The sequence below is a fragment of the Ascaphus truei genome, chromosome 8 (genome assembly GCF_040206685.1).
Source record: "Ascaphus truei isolate aAscTru1 chromosome 8, aAscTru1.hap1, whole genome shotgun sequence".
Lineage (NCBI taxonomy): Eukaryota > Metazoa > Chordata > Amphibia > Anura > Ascaphidae > Ascaphus > Ascaphus truei.
This window is the reverse complement of record NC_134490.1, coordinates 45,356,557-45,372,811: the sequence shown is the minus strand read 5'-3', so window position 1 is coordinate 45,372,811 and position 16,255 is coordinate 45,356,557.

Genomic DNA, 16,255 nt, shown 5'->3' with positions numbered 1-16,255 from the left:
CCTGCTTTTGGAGTAGGATCATCCTTCCAACATAAAGACCTCAGACCCTAGCACCTTCGTTATTTCCGGTCCTCTCTGCCTCAGGGGGGCTCCCTCTCCGATCCCTAATGGATGATCTTTTTCAGGCGGCTCACACAGCCACCTTACGGGCCTGTTCCTAGAGCCTCACTGCTTGCAGTTGCTAGCTGGAGAAACGCTGCCATGCCTAGACCTGCCGCTGTTTACTGATTGCAGCGTATTCTTCCATAAGGGCCACCAAGCGAACCGTAGGATGCAGTTTGAAGTCTAGTTAGGCCAAACTGGAAATGTGGTTCTGCGCCTGAAAGTAGCTTGCGAGCATGTGCAGGGCAAACAAACTATATATTGGGGGCATGGCAACAGGCTACCCCCTCGGGGGCTGGATTAGCCAGGACATCAGCCATTTGCAGACCCAGGATCAGGCCAAGCTTTTGATCAGATGGTTTTCAGGCACAGGATGACTTTCCCTCCAGATGATGGGAGTATAGTGTGTACCTGCAGCTACTTTCACAAGCTGTATTACTTCTGCTCCTGGGTCTCCCCTGAGCACAAGATAGAGCCGCGGTGCGCAAAGTGGGGGGCACACCCTCCCGGGGGGGACAGGAGATATTTCTGGGGGGGGGGCGCGGGCGTTTGCAGAGGTCCCACGCTCTTCCTCCACACATTTAAATTAAATGCCGGGGGATCGCATGAGGCCTCTGCAATGCCATACTTACCTTGACTCTGCCGACGTCGCTCGTGTCCTTGGCAACGGGGCCATGTGACATCACACGTGTCGAATTGCGCTGCGGGTCACATGACCCCGCGGCGTTATTTGATGCCGCGGGGTCACGTGACGTCACATGACCTCGCGGCGTCATTTATTGCTGCATCAAGGTAAGGGATGGGGTGCGAGCTTAGGAACCCTGCGGAGGAACGACAGGGGGGTGCAGCTTCAAAGGTTTGCGCTCCCTTGGGATAGCGTATGGAGTTTCTGAAGTTCTAACTACTAAACTCAGAAAATCTGTAGCTAGAACAAAGCTCTGCTCTGCAGTTTGTGCTCTTTGTGATGGGAAATTGCCTCGTAATTTTTCCAAGAAAACACGTCCTGATTGTATAAAGAATATTACTTCTGATGAAGCTCCAGCTCTGTTTTGGAGCAGCTTACAAACTGATAATTACGATGACCTACATGTCTAGAACCATGAACATTTGGATATCAGTAATGGAAGGACAGCTCGAAGCAGGAATTAAAGTCAAAGGATCCTGAAAGATTTTAACCCTATAAATGAAGCAATAGATTTCATATCAGATGCCTTATTTGATGCCGTACGACTTTCGTCCAGATACAGCCCCATCCGGGTCATCCAGAGGATCTGACTAAAAACCTGGGCTGCAGATGCATCTTCGTAAAACAAGTTGTTGTTTTTTTCTTTTTCAGGTGACAACTTGACACCATTTATTGTTTTTCATGCTGCAAGAGAAAAGACGGCCTCTGCCTGGCCTGCAAGAGCTATCACAGATTTGAGTTTCAGCTAGCCGGTAAAACCCATGGGCGTGGAAGGAGTCAACCAAGATGTTTCCGAAGCCTTCCTTCTGAAATACAACGCTCTACGGATTTGATATCAAGCTAATTTATTAGGGCCACACCAGGTGTGGCCCTAATAAATTAGCTTGATATCAAATCCGTAGAGCGTTGGATCACCTTTTTTTTCCCCTGAGTTTTGCCTTGGAATAATCCTGACAGGTACTCCTTGAACCAGCAGCAGCACCGGTAAACTGTATATGATTTTTCTCAATTTGGTGTGTAGCATACCCCATTGTGTTCCTTCTGAAATACGGCAGACCCTGTCCCTGACAATATCTCATATAGGAGGAAGAATATCTGTGTTCAGAGATGCATGAGCCAAGATGACATCGGACTCCTGGTTTCTAGAGGTAGTAACAAGAGTTCCAAGAGAGAACCTGTTCTGGGTATCGAATTTCTGCAGATGCAAATACAAACAATTAGCTTTATGAAAGTCTATCCAGATGATGTGCCAGCAGCAAGAAATCCAGAAGGTTCTGAGACAACAAAAGAAGAGGGTATATTCGAACCTATTCATGGTTTCCAAAGCCATGGTGGGTTTCGGCCTGGTAATCAATCAATTTCTGAGGGTTAAACCATTCCAAATGTAGTCAGTGAGATCAGTAGTCCATATACTTCAGCCACAGGACATATTGGCAGCAGTCGATCTAAAGGATGCATACCTGCATGTCTCAATCATGTCAACCCACCAGAAATGTACAGATTGTCAAGATGTTGATAGACCCTACTTAGAGGGACAAATCAAACATCCCAACGTGGCTCAGTTGATTTTGACGGCCTGGAGAACGAGAGGCGGCATTTAGAAAGAACAAGTTTTTTTTTTTTTTTAGAAGGTTATTTATTAAAACCTTTAATATGCACCAGAAAACAATCATCAATAATTTACTACAGGGTATGATCTACTTTTCTTAAATGGTGTGGCTCCCAATCATTAGATCCAGCAGCGGTCCAGATCCATAATATCCTGGATTTCTTGCAAAAAGGATATAATAAGGGTCTTGTATGAACACCCTTAGGATCCAAGTATTGACACTAGGTATATATTCTTTGAAACACCACTTGCAATTCAGAAGGGCGTCAAATGCTTCATGAAGGCGGTTGAAAAAATTGAGGGTCCAGAATATATGACCTTTTGTTCCAGCTTGGGATCTGAATACCGTCCTGGAAGCATTTGGTTAATGTTCCTTTTGACCTGCTACTACATGTATAAGTACTTGGATGACTTTGAAAACTATGTTTCTTACGGCCAGTACCTTGGCCAGAAGAATTGGTAAGCTTCAAGATTTATCTTTCAGAGCTCCATTTTTCAGAATACACGAGGATAACATTGTCATGCGCACAGTATCACAATTTCGTCCAAAAGTGGTATCGTCCATTCATATAAATGAAGAAATAATTGGAACAAAATTAAGGCACAATCGGAAAGGGAAAAATGAGAGATTCACTGTCTGGATGTGATTACATTATCCCATTATGTTAACATACAGAGAATTACAGAGCATCACATAAATGATTTCTCCTTTTCTTTGGTAAGCGGAGAACTCATGCTGCCTCAGTATTTACGATAGCAAGAATTAAGAATTAAGCTTTGTATTGAAGAAGTTTACAAGGCAAAACAATTGGAGTGGCTTTTTAAAATCAAGGTGCATTCCACAAGAGCCAAGGCAACTTTATGGCCTAACAGAGCACAAGCCTTTTCTGAAGAAATGTGCAAAGCAGAAACATGGGCATAACAAAATACATCCATAAGGTACTATACATTGGAAATTCCTGCAGTGAGGCTACATTTCAGAGAGAGGTTCTATATGCAACCGTTTCCGGATGGCTCCCACCCTAGTTAGGGGGACTGCTTAGGCAGAGACATGCCCATTTGTGTGCACTGTCATGGGGAACGATGGAGAAAAGAGAAGATGTATTTACCTTTATTTTTCTTTCTCTGAGTCTCTCCATGGGAGTGCAGTATCTCGTCCCAGAGAGGAATTAAGGGAAATGTCAAGAAGAATTTGTTTGCTCTTTGACGTAATAGTTTGTTTGGATGCCTATGCCGCTTGGTTAGATGTATAACTACGGTGCTAGGGTTTCAGGGGTTTTTTTAACTTGGAAGGCTGGTCCTATCCTGAAGTAGGAAGAGGCAACTCCCCATTGGTGTGCAATGTCATGAAGGGACTCGGAGATAATAGAAATTCCTTCGTGTTATTTTTCTTTTTTTGCAGCAAATATGGCCCTTTTTTCTGATCATTGCAAATTTGTTTTAGTTAAAGTCACAATTTTTTTACATTTACAAATTGAAGATATTTGAACATTTTAGAATATTCAATAATTTACACAAAATCAAACATGGGAAAATATTCGAAACTTGAAAAACAAATGGGAAATATATTTTTTAAGCATTTGAGAATGTCTAGATTTTTTTCACAAATTTTCAAAAAAATACTGCATTGAATTTTGACACATTCTCTCATCCTAAAATCTGTTACAAATACATTTGTTTGCATTTCTAGGATTATGGAAGATTACCAGGTATAAGAGGCTCTGATTAATGTTCATGAGGACACTTGGCACTTTTACCATAGTTTTGCTTTAACTTTTTTTTTTATTATTAATTTATAAAGCTAGCAAGTATTGTCTGCAATACATACAGCCACCACTGGGTGGCGTTCTGGTCTGATACTATGATGAGTACAGAGAAAGCCTTGGAATATATTGTTACTAGTAACTCATGAAATAATCTCGTGTGTAGAGAACGGGCTGCTTTCACCTCGGACATGCTCAAGTTGTGGAACGTTTTGGGTCTTTGAGACACAGGGCCATATTGACTAAGCGGTGCTATTCCACAAGACAACCTCCAGACTGGAAGATATCTTATAGCCTATTCCCTTGAATAGGCGATAGGGTGTCATATGTATATCTTTATTTGTATAGCGACATCCATGTACATGGCGCTTTACCGCAGTAACATAATGGGAATAAGCGCTTCATACATAAAAGTAGACATTAGGAAAAGTGTCCCTGTCCCAAAGAGCTTACAATCTAATTAGGGAGAACTTACAGAGGCAGTAGAAGGGTGTTTATGGTAAGTGCATCTGCAAGGGGTCATGGTAAATGCATGTTAGATGTATAGTATAAGCCACGGAGCTACCCGTATGCTTCGTTAAAGAGGGTAGATAGGCCTTAAAGGTAGGAAGAGGGTGCCAGTTGGACATTGAGGGGAAGGGCATTCCACGGGGTGTGGCAGTCCGTGAGAGAGGTTTTAGGTGGGAGAGGGCTTTAGATATAAAAGCGGTAGACAGAAGACATCCTTGAGCAGGACGCAAGAGTCGAGCAGGTGTATAGCGAGAAATTAGGGTGAGATGTAAAGCAGAGGAGCATATACTGTATATTGTAATATAAATTGAGTATATGCTCAAGGAAACAGCATAATGTTATATAGTATCTAGATAATATATATTGCGGGGTAATTATGACCGGGATAAAAAGAGAAAAAGTATCCTCTTTCAATATGTCCAATCAATAAAATGAAGGAGAGAGAGGAGGACACGTAATAAGGTAAGTAGAAGGCAGTCCCGTGGGGTCCAATGGCGGAGCACAGCTGTTGAAAAATGGGGGCTACAAACCAGTATAGGTGATTAAAAAGACTTTATTAAGTGATCATGGAGGAGTACAGGGTAACTGACGCGTTTCGGGAGCAAACTCCCTTTGTCAAAGAGTGAATTCGCGTCTGTATGCTTTCACTCTTTGACAAAGGGAGTTTGCTCCCGAAACGCGTCAGAGTTACCCTGTACTCCTCCATGACCACTTAATAAAGTCTTTTTAATCACCTATACTGGTTTGTAGCCCCCATTTTTCAACAGCTGTGCTCCGCCATTGGACCCCCACGGGACTGCCTTCTCTTCACATGTACCGGCGTGATGCACGCAACAAACAAAGACTGAGCTGCTACTCAAGTGAGTTCTCAACTATTTACATCAAGATTATCCGTCATGGTATGTACCTTTGTTTTACTGGGAGTTTCAACATGACCTTTATGGTATATATGTAGATCTGTTTGATCTTTCCAGCATTACTTGTACACTGCTATGCTTACATTGGTAAAGTGAGTCTCACGTAGCATTTATTTATGCTCTGGTTTCTTTGCAAAGCATTATTGCGTCCCTGAATACATACACATGCTCCAAGGCTAGCTGAGCCCTGAACATTGGGATTATATCCCTTACACACAGCCTAATAAGGTAAGTAAAAACCCACCCAGATTAGCTCCAGAGAGGCAGGTGTGGTGTCTCTATGAAGTAAATAGGACTAAGGTTCCTACCCGGTGCCTCTGGTATGCCCGGTGTGGAGGCGTCAGTACTCACTGAATCACCGTCTCTACCGCAGCTGGTTAAGCGCTCTAAAATTCAGTGTTTGTGGAAGGATCTGTGACCCCCGTGTGCGTCGCTCCAATCACAGTAGAACCAGAGGAAAAATAGCAAGGATCGGTGGGACTGCTTCCCCGTAGAAAAAAATTAGAACTTACCAGATATAAAAAAGATTTATTGATTACATACTAAAAAAGTACAAAACAAAAAAGGAAACCTAGGACAAAAATCTCGTCCCACGCGTTTCGCACCAGGTATGGCGCTTTCTCAAGGAGTACAGTGGTGAGAGAGGAAAGGTGCTATTTAAACCTCTCCCACATAGTAAGAAACATCTGAAAACATTTAAACAATTTGAAAGAAAGGATACTGATAGGTGTTGTTACCTGATACCTATTGGTAGATTTTTATAGAGAAGAATATATATGTGGGGTTTTGAAACAATTCACTATTTGTCTATTGATTGAGTGCAATACAGCATGCTTTTTTTCCTTATCTTTGCTTTTGATTATCTGATAATGAACCTGCACCCCTAAGTGTTTCTTTTTCAGAAAATGATTTGGTTGCCTCCTCGGCGGATGAGGCACGTCTCCCTGGAAGAGCACAGCTTCATCACATCGCAACACCACGACGTCCACCATCAAAAAACGAAGATCTAGGACAATATTGGTGATTCCCACCAGCAAAGAAGAGGAGGTACTGACAATATACAATACTAATGTCATTAATATTTCCAAATATACTCTGACCCAAGCGGAATTTACAATGCTAATTGGGAAATGCTGCACACCTATAAACATAAAACACAAATCGATACAACTACCGGTGCTCCTGGTTCAGGGATATCTATGTGGTATTCCAAATCAATATGGATAAATGGAAGAAGGAAAGCACTACGGATTTAGATACAGTAAATTTATTGCCAATAAATTGACGTTTCGGCCTCAGTAGGCCTTTTTCAAGAATGAGTGGCATAGTATGAAGAAGTCTAAAATGTTCCAATAAATAGACCCAACACCGGGTGTCCCTCGTTGATCCTCATCAGAGTCGTCGTCATCCAGCACCGTTCGTCTCTTCATGGTTGTCCCGTCACTCCGGTCATGTGGTCATTTTAGACTTTTTCATAATATAAAACGTAGAAGAGATGCTTACAAAGATAAAAGGCCCAATCGGGACCCTCCATATTTTATTACACAATTTAGCAACCAAGCCAATGCAATTAGATCCATTGTCAAAAAATATTGGAAAATACTTTCTACTGACTCTCTTTTGAGAGATATGGTCACAGAAGACACCAAGTTTGTATTTAAAAAATTTCAGACATTGGGAAATATTCTATCTCCACGTATGCTCAAACCAGAAACAGTATCAAAATATAGAGACTTTTGTGCTATTATGTTTGGCTACTTTCCCTGTGGTCATTGCAAAATACAACAAAAACGAAAGTATTTAATAATATGGACGGTACCCGAATTTACAATATCCTATCTTTCATTACTTGTAATACCAATTTTGTTATATACATGTTGATCTGTGGTTATGATAAACACTATATAGGTCTGACTACCAGACCATTTAAGCAACAAGTCTTGGAACATATGAGACTCATATTGAAGAAGGATCAAATACACTCCGTGTCCAAACACTTCAGTACCTGTCACTCACGAAGCCTAAACAATTTCAAATGTATTGCAATAGAACATATAAAAATGCACATACGAGGAGGAGATATAACTAATACTCTCTATCAAAGAGAGGCATTTAGGATATTCTCATTAGATACATTAATACAGCGATATCTCAACACAGAATGGGACCTCAAATACACACACACACGTCACCTAGAGCGACACACACGCGACACCTACCTCTACTTCCGGACGCTGCCATCTTCTCACTCGGCGCCGCGAGGGAGGAAGGGGGTCCTTCCGGGTGCCGCCATCTTAGGCGCCGCGAGGGAGGAAGGGGGTCCTTCCGGGCGCCGCCATCTTTGCAGCCTGCCTGGCCACTGCCTGTTCCCCCGCCGGGGATGGAGATGAGCTCCGGGAGGGAGAGGTGAGCGGAGGGAGGGGAGAGGTGAGCGGAGGGAGGGAGGGAGGGGAGAGGTGAGCGGAGGGAGGGGAGAGGTGAGCGGAGGGAGGGAGGGAGGGGAGAGGTGAGCGGAGGGAGGGAGGGAGGGGAGAGGTGAGCGGAGGGAGGGGAGAGGTGAGCGGAGGGAGGGGAGAGGTGAGCGGAGGGAGGGGAGAGATGAGCGGAGGGAGGGAGGAGAGAGATGAGCGGAGGGAGGGAGGGGAGAGATGAGCGGAGGGAGGGAGGGAGGGGAGAGATGAGCGGAGGGAGGGAGGGAAGAGATGAGCGGAGGGAGGGGAGAGATGAGCGGAGGGAGGGGAGAGATGAGCGCCGGGAGGGGAGAGATGAGCGCCGGGAGGGGAGAGGTGTGTGTGTGTGTGTGACACTGTGTGTGTGTGTGGGGGGGGGGGGGAGGGGCGTGGCGCCGAGGGGGAAGAGAGTGGCAGTTGGGTGACGTCAGACCCACCAATCTGATTGGCCAGAGGCTGAGGACCAATCAGATTCACCGCAGCTAGTACCAACCTTTCGATTTTATATATTAAGATTAGTTTTCAACTTTATGCACATATAACATAGCTATTTATATATATTATTTTGATTACAACATAGAAGATATACATATATGATACAACAACACAATGGAACGGTTTCTATTAATCTTTAGATACAAACTGCATATGTTTAACAATCAGGATGTCAGTAATTTATGTCTTCCTCAAATGTATGTCCGCAGAGCTTTTCAAATTCTTATTGTTACACCAACTTATACCAATGTTAGTTCAATCTAACAACTCACAATTTATATGTACATCATAAGGGCTTGATTTATCCCTGCGGACATCCAGTTCAGCTTTGAGGTCTTTAAAAATGTATTATACTTTGTATATTTTGTATTGCTTGGTTAACATTTATTCTATGTTTCGTTTGTTTTAGTTCTCACTTTTGTGTATCCTTGCACCCAACAAACTTTATGTTCAGGACATGTGTTATCCTTTTATATCCCTTATATTAAAAGTTTATATTATTACAAACTCAGGGGATTGTTTCTAAACCATACATATATACTCTTCTCTATAAAAAATCTACTAATAGGGATCAAGTAACACAACACCTATCAGACTCCATTCTTTCAAATGAATTGTTTTTAGATGTTTCTGACTATGTGGGAGAGGTTTAAATAGCACCTACCCCCTCTCACCATTGTACTCTTTGAGAAAGCGCCATACCTAGTATGTAATCAATAAATCTTTTTAAATTTTTTATATCTGGTGAGTTCCGATTTTTTCTATGGGGAAGCAGCCCCACCGATCCTTGTTATTTTTCCTCTGAGCATATACTGTAGCCTTAAAAGTGAGTAGAATTTTTAAAGTAATACAGGATTTAATAGGAAGGCAGGAGAGTATTATGGGTGCTGCCACAAATACGACGGGACCGCGAGGCTGAGGTGGGGATGTTAGGGTACACCGACCTCCAGCCGCGAGAGTCCGTCCGGAGTGCAGAGTGATAGTCGTAAAGCCGGGTGAGGGTTGGAGAAGTGAGAATAGTCGTGATACTCGCCGTGGTCATGGGTTGGAGAAGTCGGATGGTCGTAGAGGGTAGCCGGGGTCCAGGGGTAGAGAAGGTAGAGGTCCAGATGCAAGCCGAGGTCGATGTTTGGAGAAGTTGGAGGTCCAGGTACAAGCCAAGGTCAAAACACTGAGAGACAAGACAGGATCAAAATGCACAAGGCAGCAGGATGCTCAGCAGCGAAGAATTATGCTCAGCCAATTTGCCAGAGGGCTGGCTGAACATATAAAGGACAGGTAGCCAATGAGCAGCCAGCAAACAGCTGCCACAAATTAGCATCAACCGCCCACTTGGTATACAAGCGCCGATCAGTAGTCAGGAGGCGGTGTGTGCCGCAGATGCAGGTGATCCCGGGTTAGTGTTGAGTTTTGGGATTAACCCCTCGCGTGGTCTTTGTAGCGGGGTGCATGCACGTGGTGAGTCAGACGTGTCATCACAGGACGTGATGCGGGGGCGGGGCCTAAGCCCCGAACCTGGAGGTATCCCCCTGCCTGGTAGTGCAGCGCTTGCGGGTAGCTTCCCTGGTCTGAGGAGCGTTACCCGTGTCGTCATGGGACTTGTCGCGGGGGCGGGACATAATGCCGATCCTCACAGATAGAGAAATGGCAAAAGCGCTCAATGCCAGGCCAAGGATGATATAAGGCCAGAACCACCATCCAAAGGAAGTCCGTAATCACAAATATAGAGTAGTGATAATGCAACAACAATAATGGGTACAGTCCTCCTGAAGATATGAATGATCTCTTATCAGAGCAAATGCCTGATGAATTTAGTGTCCCTACATTTTCCGAATGGAATTCTGGTCTAAAAAAGAGCTCTATCTTCTACCCCACTCACATTAAAGGTCAATTTTTAACAATGTTTGAAAACTTGGTTATCAGGGACCTTCGTCTTCTAGCCCAAGGGTTTTCCTTTTCACGAATCAATCATGATAATTTGAGTCAAGACGAACGCTTAGCTTTGAAAGCTCTTCAAACTAATACTTCATTGGTTATAAAGAGTGCGGATAAGGGGGGTGCGTGTGGAGGTACAGAGTAGAGACAGTTATGTCAGGGAGGCTTTACGCCAACTTGATGATGGCTTGTCCTACTCTGTGCTATCCGCAGATCCCACACCGCGCTTTTTGGAAGCCCTTGTTGAACTAGTAGACACGGATGTCATTATGGAGGTTCTTTCCAGGGATGAGGTTCAGTATATTATTCCATCACATCCTATTGTTCCTATCTTCCACCATCTCCCAAAGATCCATAAGACATTGGTCGACCCTCCTGGTCGGCCAATTGTCTCTAGTATTGGATCTTTGGGAGATGGTCTTTCTAGATACGTTAACAATTTTCTTCAACCTTTTCTAAAAATGTTACCCTCATTTATACTGGACTCTGGTGATCTTCTTGGTCAAATTAAGCATGTCACTTGGGACAATCATTATTTGTGGGTAACACTTGATGTCATATCTCTTTATTCAATTATACAGCACGATCATGGGATGGCAGCTGTCCGCCAATTTATTGAGATACCAGAAATTTCAATCTTTCAATCTGCATTTATTTTAGATGCAATCTTATTTCTTCTCACACACAATTTTTTTACTTTTAATCACAAATTTTGTTTACAATTAATTGGCACTGCATGGGTACGAGTTTTGCTCCTTCGTACGCAAATCTTTTTATGGGGTGGTGGGAAGCACCATTAATTTTTTCATGCACTAACACTTTTTGTAACAATACCATTTTTTATAAAAGATTTGTGGACGATCTAATTATTATTTGGAAAGGGGATGTCACTACACTGCACTCTTTTGTTAATTATCTTAATAATAATAATTACAATCTTAAATTCACTCTTAATTTTCACTCACACCATATTGAGTTTCTGGATCTACAATTATTTGTGGATATTGATAAAATAATTCAAACAAATGTTTATAGGAAACTAAACTCAAGAAATACCTTCTTAAGGGCGGACAGTTGCCATCCATTCCATGTTATTAGAGCTATTCCTAAGGGACAGTTCCTCAGGCTGAGAAGGAACTGCTCTACACCTCGTAGTTTCCTCTCTCAGTCTGAGGACCTTAGTCAACGATTTATTGATAGAAGTTATTCTGAGACTAGCATCAATGATGCATTTGATATTGCCCTCAATACAGAGAGATCATCCTTGTTGCCCACTCGGGATATTGGACACTCTCCCCTTGATACACATGTACAAACTTATAAGAATAAATATAAGAACCAAGGACATAATAAATTTGACAATAAATGTCCACTTTTTATCTCACAGTTTAATAAACAGAGTGGGAAGAAAAAATCAATTATATCCAAGCATTGGAATGTCTTATCTATGGACCCAGTATTGAATAAATACATTGGTTCAGGTCCCAAGTTTGTGTATCGTAGGGCGAGAACTGTTGGTTCATATATCTCCCCAAGTGACATAACTATCCCTAGAATTAGTCATTCTTCTTTTATCACCAGGGGTTCTTTCAAATGCGGTTCTTGTAGTGTTTGCAAACACATGAAACTGTCTAATTTTTTTCAGGACAGTACCACATCCACATAATAACCAAGTGGGCAATCATAGTGGGCAATAAAAAAATTCTACATTAACAGCTTTATAAACTGTAAAAGTCAATTTGTGGTATAACTCATAACATGTGGTTGTGGTAAAAGATATGTGGGGAGAACGATCAGAGCTCTTAAAGTCAGGATATTAGAGCATTTAAGACTTATAAGATTGAATGATACTAATCATCCAGTATCCAAACACTTCTCCGAATGTAGACAGGGAGGCATTGGGAACTTTTCATTTTTGGGCATAGAATGAGTTCATAATAGACCTAGAGGAGGTGACCGTATCAATTTATTAAACCGTAGGGAAGCGTATTGGATTTTTATTCTTAGAACACGCTTTCCTATGGGTTTAAATATTGAATGGCAATTAGCCCATTTCTTGTAGGTTTAGATCATTGTTGAACCAAGGAATTCTTATTCATAAAATATGTTTCTGGAATTTCAATATATATTTTTCAATTTTTATATATTTTCCTGTTTTCTTCTATCTTTTTTTCTGTGTTTCTTTTATATATTATGTTCTAAGTTCACATATTACTATCTGACATCTTAATTGGTTATAGTTTTGATGATTTAATATTGTATTGTATGTCTTTATTTATATCGCGCCATTAATGTACATAGCGCTTCACAGTAGTAATACATTTGGTAATCAAATAAATAACAGATAATATAAATAACAGATCATGGGAATAAGTGCTTTAGACATAAAAGTAACATTAAGGAAGAGGAGTCCCTGCCCCGAGGAGCTTACAGTCTAATTGGTAGGTAGGGAGAACGTACAGAGACAGTAGGAGGGAGTTCTGGTAAGTGTGTCTGCAGGGGGCCAAACTTTATGTATCATGTGTTCAGAATATCCACAGTGCTATTCATATGCTTCTTTAAGCAAGTGTCTTAAGGTGGGTCTTAAAGGTGGATAGAGAGGGTGCTAGTCGGGTACTGAGGGGAAGGGCATTCCAGAGGTGTGGGGCAGTCAGTGAAAAAGGTTTAAGGCGGGAGAGGGCTTTAGATACAAAGGGGGTAGAAAGAACACATCCTTGAGAAGAACGCAAGAGTCTGGATGGTGCATAACGAGAAATTAGGGCTGAGATGTAAGGAGGGGCAGAAGAGTGCAAAGCTTTAAAAGTGAGGATAAGAATGGAGTGTGAGATGCGGGATTTGATCGGAAGCCAGGAGAGGGATTTCATGAGGGGAGATGCTGAGACAGATCTAGGAAAGAGTAGAGTGATTCTGGCAGCAGCATTTAGGATAGATTGTAGGGGAGACAGGTGAGAGGCAGGAAGGCCGGACAGCAGGAGGTTACAGTAATCAAGACGGGAGAGAATGAGGGCCTGAGTCAGCGTTTTAGCAGTCGAGCAACAGAGGAAAGGGCGTATCTTTGTTATATTGCGGAGGAAAAAGCAACAAGTTTTAGAAATGTTTTGAATGTGAGGGGCGAATGTGAGAGAGGAGTCGAGTGTGACCCCTAGGCACATTATTATATATTGTGTCATATTGGTCATCTCCATTTACTAGTTATCAATGTTTTCTTGTTTTTAAATTTAAACTACTTTTAATAACTCTTTGGATTCTTATATGCCTTATAGTTTTTTCTTTTTCTTTTTCTTTGTCCTTTATTTATCCTTATGGTGTGTAGAGGATTATTAGTTATCATTTTTACTTGAGCTGGTCTTCGGACCCCTTTTTGTCCTATTGAGGCTACTGTATTCATCTTGCCCTCACTTGTTTTAGCCTCTCTTCTTATCTTGCATAGACACTTCCGCCCTTCGACCGCGCGGTGGCGTTCTGCGCATGCGCAAGTCTTTGCGCATTGCGTCATGACATCATCACGTTACCGTTTTGGCGCGAAATGACTGCAGGTAAGAGGGTATTTATTAGGTGGTATCACATTGTATTTTATCCTTGATAAAGAACGCTGTGACGTTTGAAACGCGATGGATGGGTCTCATGACACAATAAAGTACCCTTTTTACATATTTTGATTCTGGGTCCTTTCCTGCTCCATTCGGTCCTTGCGCTCCTCCCAATTTTTTACTCACAGAGAAACACTGAGACAGATTTATGAGAGAGCAAAGTGATTCTTGCAGCAGCGTTTAGAATAGATTGTAGGGGAGGCAGGTGAGAGGTGGGAAGGCCGGACATTACAATAGTCGAGACGGGAGAGAATGAAGGTCTGTGTTAGAGTTTTAGCAGTAGTGGGACAGAGGGAAGTGTGAATCTTTGCAATGTTACGGAGGTCAAAATGAGAGGTTTTAGCTACATTGTGAATGTGAGGGAGGTGTCAAATGTGACCCCATAGGCAGCGTGCTTATGATACTAGGTGTTTGATAGTGCTGCCAACATTAATGTAGGAGGGGGCAGTAGGGCCAGACTTGGGATAGCACCACTTAGTATATATGTCGGCCATAATCTCTCTGTCATGATAATATCACGATATATTATGTATTTTAATCAATCTGGGGCTTCAGGGGTTAATGTGGTTACCGTTTGTCTTAAAATACAATATATTAGGTTTATGACACTCTTCAAAGAGTGCTTAATTGGGGGGTTATCACTAATGGCTCACTAAAAGTGATGTGTCGTTTAGAAGGCAATAAACAATAGTACGATACTATCGATACTAGGCTGTCAGCCTCTAAGAAAACGAAACATTCTTAAATGATCATTTGTGCATCACAGAGAGAGGTGTCACACAAGTCACCGCTTAGTTGGGGACTTTATTAAAAATAAGGCTATCATGTGATGTCATCTATTCTGCATTTAATGTAACTGTATGTTCTTGTAATCCTTTGTCTGTAATCTAAGCACTGTATTTTTATAAATATAAGACATTTAATAAATGATGCTTTGTGCTCTGAATGAACTGTTGCACGCTCTGGAGAGAGTAATTGACATTTTTGGACACATTTTGCGTCAACAAATTTTTTTGTGTTAAGTGCATAGTTATTTCGATAATAAACAGGGACCTGAGACACTGGTAGATATATATTAATTACATATTTGCATATTTCTTGGGTGGTGGCAACAGATAGATATGATTGCAATTGAGTAAAGGGTTAATAGTAACGCATTGCAAGTACCTTACGGAGGAGAGAGGTGAGTTGGCTAGAGTAGCCGGGCGTATTAACCCTGGTTGCATATCTAAGTCACGTGCTCACAGGTGTGCCGTACGTGACACTCTCCTTTAGCTTTTGTTGTTATTTTACATAAACTTGACCGTGTAAAGTGTGAGGTTATGATTCTTAAAAACATAGATATTTTCCATCAAACAATTAAGCAGTCCTGTCTGAGATCTCATTTGATCTCTAGAACACCTAAATCTTTTTGTGCCAAAGGTGCCTGCAACACACTGGGCAGCACTGAAGATGAGGGCAGGTTTGTGCTGTTCCATAGAAGCAGAAGCCACAATGGTTAGTAATCTCAATAGACAAATCCAAGAGAGATCCCTCCTGACCTCTAACGGGACAGTGCAAATCGCTCAATCATTTTAATTTATAGATAGTATGATCCCATATTCAGACAAAAGGTTAAAATATAATGGACTATTTTACTTTGTAGTGGTTCTCATTTGTGCATTCTTCGTGATTTTCCACCTTGTGAAGTTCTCTGTTTTGGATTATTTTTGGGGCCCCTCTAAAATGGCAGAATTATACTAAAGGGAATGTACATAGTATTAATTTTTTTAGCGACATCCCTATTGGCAAATAGACGGCACGTAAGAAGTTAAATTGCATAATATTTATTGCAAGTTTAATACGGAACAAAGCGTTCAAAATAGTGCGGCAAGTTTGGCGAAGCCGTAAATGTGTGAACGGTCACCAATGTGTACAGCATGTTTGGCTGTGTCAGTAGCTGAGACATCAATGAATCATTGGAATCTCTGCAGCGTTCTTTCCTCCGCTACATCTCAGTGATTGGAAGGAAACCTGACTCTACCCCATAGACCTAATGCAGGGGTGGCCAAGTCCAGTCCTCAAGGGTCACCAACAGGTCAGGTTTTAAGGCTGTCCCTGCTTCAGCACAGCTGGCTCAACTGAGCCACTGATTGTGCCACATGTGCTGAAGCAGGGATATCCTAATACCTAGCCTGTTTGCGGTCCTTGATGATGAGT